Consider the following 14,080-nt stretch of genomic DNA (forward strand, 5'->3'; position numbering starts at 1 on the left):
ACGGCAGCCGGAGCAGCAGGACTGTCCCCGGCAGGGAGGACGCTCCCAGAGGACCGGCGAGAGGGGAAAGTCTCGCACTTAGGACCGGCAAAGGAGGAAGTCTGGCGCCGAGGACCGGCGAAGGAGAAAATGGAGTACCTCCCAAAGGTCATTTTTAAAATTCATAGGCAGTGGGGCGTAGACTGCGAGCCAGGAGATTTTATCCTCGTAGTGTTGAGGCTCCTGCGGATTGGGGTTATTGGGCAGCTGGTGGATATTTTCCACCTCGAAGTGTGGGATAGTTGTACCGGGGCCCTAGCAGAGGAGGCTTTGTCCTCAGGCTCGGGGCGAAATCTTAAATTATGGGGCAGAGTCACACAGGCTCTGCGAAAAGTTCAGCAGGAGCAGGAAATGTGGAAAACCACACAGGACTGTTTGCAGGCGGGGCCCCGGCAGGGTGTGGGAGCGGCCGCACAGACTGCGGGTGATCGTGAGTCTGCCGAGTGTGGGGATTTACAGCCGCGGGGACGCTCTTCGCAGCTCCCAAGCTCAGGCACACTGGCTGAGGGGAAAAAGTGGTCATTTGGGACGGGCTGCTAGAGGAAGCGCGAGGTGCAGCTGTTAACTTAGAGGCATGGGGTGCTGCCATTGACTTGGAGGCGCAGGGCGCTGCCATTGACTCAGAGGCGCGGGGCGCTGCCATTGACTCAGAGTCCGAGGGAGCCTGGGCGGGGCCTCCGCCTTACGCGCCACGGGGTGGTGGGCCCCAGAAGGGGGGATGCGGACACGGGCGTGATTGGCAGAGACAGAGAAGGTCTGCAGGACAGCGCAGACACGCGCAGGCAAAAAGGAAGGAAAAGACACGGAGGGGGAGCTGACGCCGCTTGAAGCATGGGGTGGAAATCTCATTACAAGGCACTGGCCTCCCCCAGCAGGAGGCAGGGCAAGCCTAGAGGGAGGGAGCGGCCCAATGCTAAGACAAAGGGGCGAGGTCGAAGCCTGACAGAGGGTTTTACCAATTCCATCCGGCCAAAAGATCAAGCGCGCATCCTCGCAACCGCCCTGCTGGCTTTAAATCAGTTCCCCAGGGGAGACAAAACAAAAAGTCCTGCCCAGAGGCACTGGGCCACCTGGGCACTAGAGGAAGGCCCACAAGTCATGATTAAAAATTAGTTAGGAGAATGGGAAACGGGTTGGAGGCTGGTACTCACAGGGCGAGGGTACACAGCCGTCAAGAAAAATAGTAAAATTAAATGGTGCCTGCTTAAGTCGATAAAACTGGACCTTCAGGGCAAAAACTAATGAAATTTGTAAAGCTTGTTTTGCAGGACTGAATCCTCAGACGCCCCCATGGCCCGTATACCCCGCTTCCTAAAGGCTGTGACGAATCATCAAGCAGCCCGATGGCAGACCATACTGGGGTCGTGAAAAACTCAGTGACCAAACTAAAGGAGAGGCCGGCGCAGAGAAGGACTGGGGGAAAAAAGCTCAACAAAAATGTTATCAGTCATGGTTCACATAAATGTTTTTGAAAGTCTTGTTTTAAGTGGTATCCATCAAGTAGAGTTCGAACTCTGGCCAGGTTCTAGCTCTACTTGAATGGAATGACCGCCAATCAGCCCAGAGTTTTTCTGCGTCAAAAGGTTCAAAGGGAGTTTTGGAGAAACGTGAATCCAGACATGAGTTCTCAACATCACTCTTCTTTTAAGGTCAGCTGTCGCAGACTCTGGGAGGATAGTTTGGTGCTGTGGTAAATGTATGATTTCAAATCGTCAACTGTGTTAACAACTATCAGCCAAAAAACTGAGGAAGTCCTGCAAAGATATCCTAAGTCATGGTTCAGTCAGCCCCCATGACTGATTGCCCTTGGTTCTACCTTATTGGGCCCTATTATTGATCTTGGACCTTATATTTCAAAGTTAGCATTGTTTATTAAAAACCAGTTAGAAATAGTTACCATTTCACCATCCACCACATTGGTGAGTGCGTGTACTTGGTCTGTGTGGCAAAGGTGCTGCCACTGAGCCATCCTTGACCCGGGACGCCACGCCCCAAGTGGTGGCAACACCGAGGAGGCCTGTTGGTTTCTATTCCTGTGGTTTCAAAGATGCTGAGAAAAGATACACTACCTGGGAAAAAGGATTGTTTGTGGTTAGCTTAGCTCTCATAGAAGTGGGGAAAATTGCACAACAACAACCAGTTGTCTTGAGAGGCCCTTTCAAAGTTATTAAGACAGTCACTACTGGGACCCCCCACCCCACCCCCGCCGACAGGGTGGCCCAAAGGGCCTCAGCTGCAAACTGGTATGCTCAGATTGAACATTACTGTAACATTTTCTCAATAACAGAAGGAGCTGTAAAAAATTTAGCGCTACAAGAAACTGAGAATTTGGGCAGCAGCCATGACAAACCTTCCTCTGTAATTAAAACATCCCCTCCTTTCTCCACCAAACGATCAGCAAATTCTTGGTTCCCTGATGCCTCTGCTAAACAGGAGGGGAAGGTGTGGAGATACAGGGCAGCAGCCCTCCACATTTCCTCTGGTGAACGAAACATTACCAAGGGAGAAGGCAGTGCTCAGGTTGGGGAGCTGAGAGCTGTTTGGAGTGCTTTCCAACATGAGGTACAGAATACCTCTCCTGTCTGCATCTACACGGACTCCTATGCTGTGTATAAAGGATGTACTGAGTGGCTTCCTTTTTGGCAGCAAAATGATTGGGAAGTTAACAGAATTCCAGTATGGCAAAAGGAAAAGTGGCAAGACATTTTCAACATCACAAGCCAAGGGAACTTTGTTGGGGTGGGCAGCCTTTCACCAGACAGATGGAAATCCAGCAGGAGAGTGGAACAATAAAGCTGATGATTTAGCAAGACTAAGTCCCCTGAAAAAGAACAAATTACAGAGGACTGGGATCAACTATTGTCGGGTTCGGCTCTCTGTCTCTGCCCCGACACAGGTAGGGTGGTTCTTGGGTGGCACGCACTTCAAAGGACGAGTCTGGACTCTTCAGCTTTTCGATCTTCAGATTGTTTATTGTTTCTTATCTACAAAATTTTCTGTCTGCCCAACAGAGGTCTGATCTGCAAGGCAGCCAAGGGCACTCTGACCACCCACGGGGCGGTCATGTCTTTTTATACTAAAATCTACGTACATGATATTTACTTTTATTTTCCAATACTTTTCACCCATATTAGCAAGTACACCTTCACCATAAACCAATCCCCAAGTGCCAACATCACCACAGGAGATGGAAGACAAGAAGAAGAAAGAAGAAGGACGAGACACGCCCTGATCCCTCCATCTTGTCTCCATAACCCCCCTGTACCAAAAACCTTAAAGTTTATATTTCACCCTATAAATGTGTCCCTTTTACACCCTTCACTCTAAAGTGATTCTCATGTCCTCAAACTGCTGTCACTTCTGTGGATGGATCAAAATCAAGCCACCAAGCACTCTTGGCAACATTCCAGGATTTCCGAGACCCCCAAGGGTTCTCCTGGCATCTCTGGACATCGGGAGCGATGTGCTGAGTTCCCACAAACTATTAGAATAGCTGCATGTAAAAAGACAGCACACAGGTGTGAAAGATTTGTACAAGGAAGCTCTTGCCCAGCGTTGGCCTGTCACCAAGGAAAGGTGTAAAACATGCGTATCAACCTGTGAGCAATCGCAGACTGGAGACTGGAGAGACATCCTTTGGAAGATGACCCTCTGCATTTCAGAAAGGGTAAAGGCTTATGGGACGCATGGCAGGTAGACTATATTGGACCCTTTAAGAAGTCAGGAGTTAAACACTTTGTGCGAGTAGGAGGAGAAATTGTATCTGGGATGGTCCAGGCCAATGCTTTTAAAAGACCTACAGGTGATAATACTGTTAAAGCATTGCAGGGATGGTTTGGAATTTTCCCAAAACCACAGGAAATTCAATCTGATTATGGGTCCCAATTCACTGTTAGAATTGTACAGGATTTGGCAAAAAATGAAGGAATTAAATGGACTTTTCATACCCCTTACTACCCTCAGGCTAACGGGATCGTGGAAAGGACCAATGGTCTTTTGGAATGACTTTTGAAACCAGAGGAGGGAAATTGGGATGTTCGGTTATGGGAAGCTGTGAAAAGTGTGAATGACAGATGGGGGGGTAAATGGGTGTCCCAAAATCACTGTTTTTTGCCACATAGCTGCAAGCAAAATTGCCTCTCTAGGGAGACCAGATGATTTCAAGATTCCAGCATATTACCCTGGACAACCTGTTCTGGTGGACCTCCCTACTGTAGGGGAACTACCACTAGTGCTAAAAACCCCTCTGAATAAACATGCATGGGTAGCCTCTGATGCTCTAGGGAGAGAGCATCGGATAAATACACACTGGATAATTCCATCATTCTAACTTTTTCTGTCCCTTAGTGGCAGGATTCTGTTGTGTTTACTTTTACAGAAGAACCCTGAGGGACATGAGGATCATCTGAACCATGATAACACTGGTGATACTTTTCTGCATCCTACCACAATTCCGTGGACAGAATCCTGCTGAGTGGTCGTCGTCTGAAGCTACCATCCATCACACTAATGTTCTAGGATCATATCCCAAGGGTCACCACCTGAACCTAGAGCCTATAGTGCTGCATGACTCTGAGATATATCGCCCAAGTGAGTGGGGATGGGATCAGAAGGACTGGACTAGAGCCCTAACTGGAACAATTGGTGAGTCGATTGTGGTAGCGTGCAGAAAAGTGGAAGGATCACTCTATGAGAAAGCCACCTCCATTGCAGGTGCTGGAAATTTTTTAGAACCAGATGGAAAAAACTATTTGCACATCCCTACAACAGAACTGTGTCCTACGACAAAGTGGGAGTGTACCAAACAAATTCCCCTCACTCTGTGCTGCTGGCAGGAGTACGTTGGTAACTACACTTTAGGCCCCAGAACCAACAATGCAATTACAAAGGATTGTAGAAATTAATCAACTGACTGCTGGCATAATTTTACTTTAGCCAAACCAACTTATGTGACACGCTGTTGGCAAAATAACTTGACAAATCCAGTAATTTTAAAAGGCCTAGTTTACAAACTTAAGATAAATGCTATAACAAAGCCCACACTGAGTACAGTAGTCACACCCCAGTGGGTAGAAAGGACTGAGAGCACCTTTAGTCAACTTCATACTGAATGGCCTTGGTCCCAGGCTTTTGTTCATTTTTCCAGATCCACAGGAAACGTGAGGGATTTAAACCTATCAACTGTCATTATGTATGAAAATCAGATATACACTAGGCAGGAATGGGAAAACCAAAAAACCTGGCAGCTTCAAGGGATAGTGGGGAAAAAAATTAGTATGGGATGCTGAATGATTAACAGAACTACCCATAGTAACGCAACCTCAATCGGTGTTTTGACAGATCAAACAAAAAAGCATGAAAAGGTTTGTACGCACCCAAGCTTACAGGATTGTTGGCACAATTTTACATTGGCACAAACCATAGAAGTGGTTTGTCTTTGGTCCAAAAAATGTAGGCCTGTAGGGCCTACATTTTAAGTTTATAGTAAATGCTATAGCCCAACTGGTTACAATTTACACCACCACCACTCCAGCCCAACCACCGCTTATGCTTAGCCCAAGAATTTTTGAAAATGGACCAGATATAATTAGGAAAACAGGACAACAATAAATACTGTTCAATCCAGCATGGTTCTCTTAAACAAGTCAAATTGCTGATGCAAAGTAATGTCTCAGAAATTCAGCCGGCCTGTTCGCCTTTTTTGCAAACTTCCTTTGAGGGTTGGATGACCTGGTTGCAAAAGCGGAACTCTTTTAAAAGACGGACGCTAAGAGACATAACCGGTGTTGTGGGAACAGGATTGGGAATTCTAAAGAGTATTGATTCAGAAGTATTAATGAATAAAATTGGCTGCGACAACTAGAGATTTGACCAAGTTACAACAACTACTGCAGTCGTCCTTATTGGCTTTAGGAACACACCAGTGGCTGCTATCAAACATTTTGACAAATTGGGAAAAGGTAAATCTAAATGACCACAAATTGGTAAATGATGCACTCGGTGCTACACAAAACAACATTTCTTTGGCTCTCAGCTGTATCCAGGCACAATTGTGGATGCAGTCAGTTGCTGCCTCAATGATAAGAGAAGGTGAAGAAGGCACTTTTCCTACTGAAATTTGGAGAATAATTTGGGACAGTGCCACTGATTTTGAAAGAGAATTCCAATCCTGGTGGAACCTGGTGAATTTTACTTACAATCCCATTACAAACATAGCCATGGCTTTTGTGTTAACCATACGTAATGCCTCAGTGCATTTGATATTTCCTATGATTGCATTAGGGCTGAATGATGATGGAGCTGTTCTCTATCCTTATGAGCATTGGGAATGGGCCCGTCAAATTGGTGAGAAATGGCAAAATGTTCATTTAGAATCTTGTCTTGTCCGAGAACAACAAGGGTTCATCTGTGAAAGCAATGCAATCATAGCTCAAGACATTTTTTCAGACACAGAGCAAAATATCTGTCATTTTGAAATTCATCCTAATGAGACTTCTGAAACAGTCCTTATATATATAGGCAATAGATGTGCATGCTTCAGACCTGCTTGTGATTTTGTATTTGTAGAGAATGTTGTAGTAGATACTAAAAATTATTCAAATGTTTGTGCTTGTAACTTTACCAAGATTACAGGATGGGATTTCTCTTATGAAGCTCCAGTTACCTCTCACTACCTATTGCAAGCCAACTACACACTGATTCACAAACTGATGCCTACTCCTATTGGGATGGATCTCACTTTGGTAAGACAACTGCTGCTCCATCGAGACTTAGTTGAAATCCTTGAGAAGATTGAGAAAAACGCACAGAAAGCCCTGGTGACTGTTCATCACCATGTGAGACAGATACCCCGTGTCATGGAAAGGGTGGAGAAAGATGCCGAGCACAGGTGGTGGGATACTCTTTTAGGTGGTCTCCTACTGCCACGGGTGTCCTGAGCAGTCTGTGTCATCCCATTGTTATCCTTTTGATACCAAATCTGTTTGGTTTTATTTTATCAGCAGTCCCATTCGTTATGAATTGGAGCATGAAACAGCTGACAAGATTGATGTCTATAGTTAATGCACACAACTTGGCTGATGTCCTGTGCACTGTGAACATCCCCAAGACTTTGACACAAGGCAATTATGAATGAAGCATATGTGTTTTGGAATAATCCTAATTTCCATTTATGATTTTGTGGGAATTACTTTTGATTTTTAGTGAATTGGTTTAGAAAATCATTTTAAAGTTAGTGCTTATATTATGATTTGTTTATTGCTTTTGCTTTTGATATTTGTGATTTGTTTTGACCATTTGAGAATGGTTATAAAAATAATACTATTTTAATTAATTAACCATTTGAAAATAGTTATAAAATTGATACTGTTTGATCAATATTAATTATGTTTGTTTATTGTCTCTCTTTTTTTTTTCCCTTTTCTTCCTATCCTTTCTTTTCCTCCTTTCTCTCTCTCTCTCTCTGTCATGCTGTCCCTATTTTTCCGGGTTCTACTACCAACGTACAGCGAGTCATGAAGACCTATCAGCGACACTCCAGAGCCCTGCTGATGACGATCCCTTCAAGACAATTGTGAGTCACGGGGTCGTGTGAGAGTCTGTCTGAAATATCCCTCATCTGCCTCACGATCGTCACTGGGGACCACTGAAAATCTCGGGCTTTGTAGGAGAAAGTTACACAAGCCAAAGGCTTCGAGACCTGAGAGCACAATGTTAGGTTATTGTTTTCACAGGTGTTGTTTGCTGTATGCTACACTGAGCCCAATGAGAAGAAGAAGGAAGCACCGTGCCCTTTTTGCAACAACAGCCTTGGGAGCTGTCCCACCTCTCGGCCTGGCTGGATTCTCCTGAGTTCTGGGTGCGCCCCCACAGAAGACCCTCACCTGTTTTACAACCACCGTGACAGACAGACTGAGATGTAAGGAGCCTCTCCATCAAGGAGTGAGACATGAAACCCCCATGTGAAAAGGCCCCTCTGCTCCTTCCAAGGACTGGGACTGAAACCCCCAGCCCGGGGCAGGTGTGTGGGGGAGGCAAGCTGACCAAAGCGAGATGTTTGCCTGCAGGTTGTGACCGCTGGACCAAGAAGACAATGGCTCTCGTTTACTGCTGAGAACATGGACTACCTGTTACATCTATTCCTTATTGTATCTGTTTCCCCTTTTCGCAATTTCCAATAGTTATCCTAATAAAAACCTCTGAGTTAGCCAGAGATTTCAAGATCTCCCCGACATAACAGGCGGATCCTCGACTGGACTGGACCAAAGGACTTTGTCTCTATGTTTGGTAGCTCTATCCCCCTCTTTCTCTCTCTCTCTCTTTTGTCTCTCTCTTCCTCTATCTTTTTCTCTCCCTTAATCCCTCTCTCACATTTTGCAGTGGTCATTCAATAAAGGTGCATTTGTTTCGATTATCATTGCAAACCCCCTTGTAGAGTGTCGGTTCTTTTTGCACCCTGAGATCAAATCCATGAACCATCACGAAACCCGTCTGTTAGGACGGATCGTGACACCCCCCAAAGAACCCTCCCCAAATTCCCCCCCAAAGCCCCCCCAGCACCTCCAGAACCTGCTAAAACCCCCTCAAGTTGCCCCCAGACCCTCCCCAAATCCCCCCAAACGTCCTCAAGGCCCCTCCCCAAATTCCCCTTACCACCCCTCCAGGACCCCTCACCTGTTCCTGCGCCTCCTCAGCAGCTCCCGGAGCCCCCCGTCCTCTCCCAGCGCCTCCCCCGCTCTCTCCAGCGCCTCCCGCAGGACCCGCCCGAGCCCGGGGCGGCTCCCGGGGGTCCCCGAGGGGGTCCCGGGGGGCGGAGGAGGTGGAAGGGGGGCGCCCGCTCCATGCCCGGCCCTGGGGTCAGGGGGCACTGCTTCAGGCTCGGCTCTGATTGGCTGGAGCGGCGCGGGGAGGGTAGGAGTTGCAATGGAAAGACGCCCGGTGATTGGTTGTTTTCGTAGAGGGCGTGGTGATTGAAAGGAGAGGGGCGGGAGAGGCGGGCTTTGCTGAGGAGAGGTGCGCGGTGATTGGTTAGTTCAGCTCGAGAGAGGCGGGCATTGCTGAGGGGAGACCAGCGGTGATTGGTTGGTTCGGCACATCAGAGGCGGGCATATCTGACGGGAGGTGTGCGGTGATTGGTTGGATTGGCGCACGGGGAGGCCGGTGTTCCTGAGGGGAGGTGATTGGATGGTTTGGGGCGGGGCGTCCGCTATTGGCTGGGAAAAGTCCGGGATTTTTAAGAGAACATTCCCGGTTTTCTGGGGAAAACCTCTCAGATTATTAAGGAAAAATTCCCGTTTTTTGAAGGAGAAACATTCCCTGATTTTTTGAAGCCACATGACCCCCAATAACCAAAATAACCCCGAAACACTCGAAATAAACCCCAAATAACCCTAAAAAAACCCAAACAATACCTAAAAGTCTGCCAAATAACCCTAAACAAATCCAAATAACCCCAAAAAACAACAAAAATCCCCCTCAAATTAAACATAAAACCCCCCAAATGATTTCAAGTACACCTAAAAAAAAACCATATACACCAACATAAACCCCAAGAACCACAAATAATTCCAAATAAGCCCAAATTAACCCAAATAAGCCCAAATGATTCCAAAGAACCCCAAATAAATAGAAATAAACCAAGTAAAACCCAAGATAAACCCCAAATAGTCGATAAATACCATAAATAAACCCCAAACAAACCCTAAATAAACCCAAATAAACCCCAAGTAAGCCCAGTTCCTCCCGTCCCCACGCCATAACAGATCCCGACCAATCAGAACGCGCAGCACTGATGACAATCTAATTGCTGGGCAGAAACCCAGAGCACTGGCCCCGCTCAGCGATTTTCAGCGAATCCGCGCCCGGCCCGACTCTGACTCATCACTTGCCAGGCACAGTCAAGGCCTCTCACTGCGTTCAATAATCAGAGACTGCGCGGGGTAATTTCCAGCCAATCAGAGCGTGTCGCGCTGATGACTCATCAGTTGCCAGGAGCGGAATTTGGGGACCGGGGGAAGGTGACCCTGAGGATGGGCTGGGGGCCCCAAATTAATCCAAAACGGGGTCGGGACCCCAAAACGGAGCAGGAGGGGCCTGGAGCCCCCAAAACCAAACACAGGGGAGGGGACTGGGGGAACGATTGGAAAGGGGAAGGAGAGAGGGGAAAAGAGGGGGGTGGGACCCCCAAATTGAGCTGAGAAGGGGATGGGACACCCTAAATTGAGCTGGAAGGGGGGTGGGACCCCCAAACAGGATGAAGCCAATTTTGCTCCTGGAATATGTAAAGTAGTTTATGGATATGCAAAAAGTCTATGAATATGCAACAGGCTGATGTCATGGGAGACAAGGACCATCCAGCAAAGGTTGTTATGGCCACTGAGACCTCCGAGTTATTTCCGGGGACACCCCTTAATTAATCTGGTTTTAATTCCATCAGTCTGTTGCATATTCATAGACCCTCATGCATATCGACAAACTCATTTACATATTTCAGGAACTATTTTACATGTCCCGTCTTTGGGAGGGTCTCCCCATTTCAGGAGCCTCCACTGAAATGGAAAATGTAAACCTCCTCCCTTAGAAGACGAAGAAGAAGAAGAAGAAAAGAAGAAGAAGAAGGAGAAGGAGAAGGAGAAGGAGAAGAAAAGCTGAAATTTTGGGAATCCAGTGGGAAAATGGCTGATCCTCTGGGAATCCATTTCTTACCCCCCAAAGACAGGGCAAAGGCAGGGCAGTGGGGTTTTTATAGGGTATCCGAAGGGTGGAGTTGGGGTTTGGGTCAGGGGAGGAGTTCTTAGCAACACAAGAAGGATGAGATCAAATTCCTGCCTCTTAGCAACAGCAGCATTCCACACAGAACGTGTCCCCAAATCCTAAATTTCCTCTAAAACAACTGAGAAATTATGGAACTGCAGATATATTCGATCAATTTCCTTCATCTAACCCAGTTTGGAGAGTTTTTCAAGGATGAAGGTGAAGCAGAGGAAAATTAAGGCCAAACCAAAGGGCTAAGCAGCCAGGTGTGTTCCCAACATGGATCACAGGGAATGTGCGTGACCAGGGCTGTGCCCAAAGTGCCTCCTCCAGTGGGGGATGGAGCTGGAGCAGCGCACGAAGCTCTGCCCGCACTCGGGGCACTCGCAGGGCTTCCCTTACCGGTGCCTCCATTGGTGTTGGGTCAAGTTAGAGCTGCTGGAGAAGCTCTTCCCACACTGGGGACACTCGTAGGGCCTCTCCCCTGTGTGGATGCACTGGTGGGTGATGAGGGTGGAGTTGTGCTTGAATCCCTTCCCACAGTCAGGGCACTGGAAGGGCCTCTCCTCTGTGTGAATCCGATGGTGCAGGAGGAGATGGGAGCTGGTCTGAATCTCTTCCCACACTCCCCACACTCGTAGGGCCTCTCCCCAGTGTGGGTCCTCTGGTGCACAATCAGGTCGCAGTTCCACCTGAAGCTCTTCCCAATCTCCACGCATGTGTGAGGCTTCTCCCCATCATGGAGCTGCTCATGGAGCACCAGCTCCAAGCTCTGGCTCCATCTCCGGCCGCCTTCCCGGCCCAGGCTGGCTCTTTCCCCCTCACATCCCCGCCATCTGCGTTTGCAGCCCCTCCTCGTGCGGCAGCTCCGGGGCTTTTCCTCCCCGTTGGCTTCCTGCGCCGTGGAGCCGCTCAAAACGGCCTCTGCCACCAGGTTCTGCTGCGGGCATTTGTCCTCCCTGCTCTCCATGCTCAGCTCCTGCTCTGGGGGAGGAAGGACAAGGACAGGATGGGATTTGCCTCCGTGCCACAGGCAATGGCAAGGAGATCCCCCCAGGGCTGAGCTGCAGCCGGGGGCCCTGCTGGGCTGGGAGATGGAGCAGCACAGAGGGGAAAGGGGCACTCATCGCCAGCTCGGGGCTGTGCACAAATCACAAACAGGACTGGACTGCTAGGAACGTGTCCTGAGCTGTTTTATTTCCCAGCATCTGTCTCATTACTTGGTTATGACAATGGTAAGTTGCCAGTAGCTCACATCACAGGTAGCAGACAAAGAACTTCATGTTCAAACTTACTTTAAAAGGTTTTTGACCAATCACGCAAAGCAAAGCCATACTGACAGTAATTCTATCCAAGCACTATAAGCACATTGACGGTTAAAACAATGCTCCCTTATTTCAAATACAATACCTGCTTGTAAGCCTTAAAACACAATGCACAGAGCTCCATTATTAAGCTTGGAACTTCCTAATATCTTTCTAGATACACTTTTCTGCAGGTTAGGGAGTTATTCTAGATAAGTGTTAATGCACAGACCATTGTTCTATTTCTCCCTACTTTCTACTTCTTATATAACTTTTCTGCTGACCAATCTTATGGTTACTGCAAAGCTCTAATCAGTTCTACTGTCTCTGAGGCTTGTCTTTTGAAGCTTTTCCAAAACCCTGTGATTTTAAGCATTCAACAGACACTGATTTCCCCCTCACCTGCCTCAGTGTCCCAGAACATCTTCCTCTTCCTCGCAGCCTCCCAAGTGTTGGCAATGGGAAATCCTGGTTTGGGGAAAACAAGGGATGAGCACGTTGAGTTTGATGGTTCCTCTGCCCGAGTCCATCTCTACAAGTCAGCGGCCATCTGGGCTCCAGAAAAACCTCCCAAACACCAAGATTCAGCCCTGAAAAAGCCACCCAGGAGTTCCCTGTCCCTGGTCCCTCCCCTCTGGTGTTCGGGGGTTCCCCCCTGTCCCAGCTACTGGGGGTCACGCTTGGATTGGGGGTCCCCCTTCTCCGCGGTGCCTGCCCTGCCCAGGCTGCTGGCAGTCCCAGCAATGCCAAAAGCTCCCCCCGCTTCGCTCTCCCCATTTCGGGATGCTGGGGCTTTTTGGGCTCCCAGGCTCCCTTCTCCCCTCATTCTCTGCTCTGGGCTGCAGCGGCTCCAAGGAGTCCCCCCTGCCCCTCTCCAGGCTCTTGAGGCTCCCGCCAATGGCGGCGCTCCCCCCTCACTGGGCTCCCCACTTTGGGCTCCTGGGGCACACAGGGCTCTGCTCCTCCAGGCTGCCTCTGCCGGCAGCTGCCACCGCCACCCCCCGATGTCCCCCCAAGGGGCCTTTTCCACTCAGCCTTGGACTTCTTCATTCTCCAAAATCCCCCCAAAAACCCAACCCAGGGACCCTCTGGATATCTGGGCCGAGCTCCCCCTCCCCGCTCACCGGAGCCATGGGGGGGGCGATGATCCCACAGGTGGGGGCTGCGAATTCAGGCAGGGATCGAAGGCGTGGCTCCCTCAGTTCAGCCTCGATCCGCTTTTGTCCCTCCTCTTCCATCCCTCCTCCCCCTGCTCCTCCCCCCTAGCCCCACCTCCTTTTCCCCCTTCATCCCTGCCCTTCCCTGCCTCCTCCTCCTGCCCCAGCAGCAGCCACACCCTCGGTGCCCCGTTCTCGCAGCCCTCGCAGCCCGCGGCAGGAGCGGGGATGGAGCCGGGACGGGTCGGGATGGGCAGCGCGGGGCTCTCGGCTGCTCCCAGCCGCTGCGGGCGGGGGGAACCCGGCCCGGGCCAAAGGAGAGGCAAACTGGGCAAACTGGGGGCTGCACATCCAAACTGGGCCTTGCTGGGGACCCTGCCTGGCCACTGCCAGCCCTTGGGGCTCCTCCCGGCACATCCGCCAGGGGGGAACGCACACAGGGCTGGGGGATCCCAGCAGTGGCAGCACTGCCAGGGACTGGGCTGCACTGGGACCATACTGGGAGTGACTGGGGCTGTACTGGGCTTGTACTGACATCATACTGGGATCATACTGGGAGTGACTGGGACTGTACTGGGCTTGTACTGACATCATACTGGGATCATACTGGGAGTGACTGGGGCTGTACTGGGCTTGTACTGACATCATACTGGGATCATACTGCCATGCCAGGGCACACTGTGATTGCACTAATGGAGAATGGGATCATACTGGGATCATACTGGGATTGTACTGGGAGTGAGTAGGAGCCTGCAGGGGGCAACTGAGACCATGTTAGGGGCAAATGGGATATACTGGGAGTGACTGGGAGTCACTGTGAGCAACTGG

The 14,080-nt window shown here is 49.4% G+C and overlaps 1 long non-coding RNA gene across 1 annotated transcript; it reads right to left on the reverse strand.

Moving 5' to 3' along the window:
- Positions 1-11,447: 11,447 nt before the first annotated feature.
- On the reverse strand, positions 11,448-13,331 carry LOC139585554 (uncharacterized). The gene is made up of 3 exons (XR_011677118.1): positions 13,220-13,331; positions 12,498-12,563; positions 11,448-11,775 (listed from the first exon to the last, which is right to left on the reverse strand). It is a non-coding gene; the product is annotated as an uncharacterized lncRNA (long non-coding RNA).
- Positions 13,332-14,080: the final 749 nt, after the last annotated feature.

This window comes from Agelaius tricolor, unplaced genomic scaffold, assembly GCF_023055355.1.
Source record: "Agelaius tricolor isolate 1412-34295 unplaced genomic scaffold, bAgeTri1.0.p SCAF_84, whole genome shotgun sequence".
Taxonomy (NCBI): Eukaryota; Metazoa; Chordata; class Aves; order Passeriformes; family Icteridae; genus Agelaius; species Agelaius tricolor.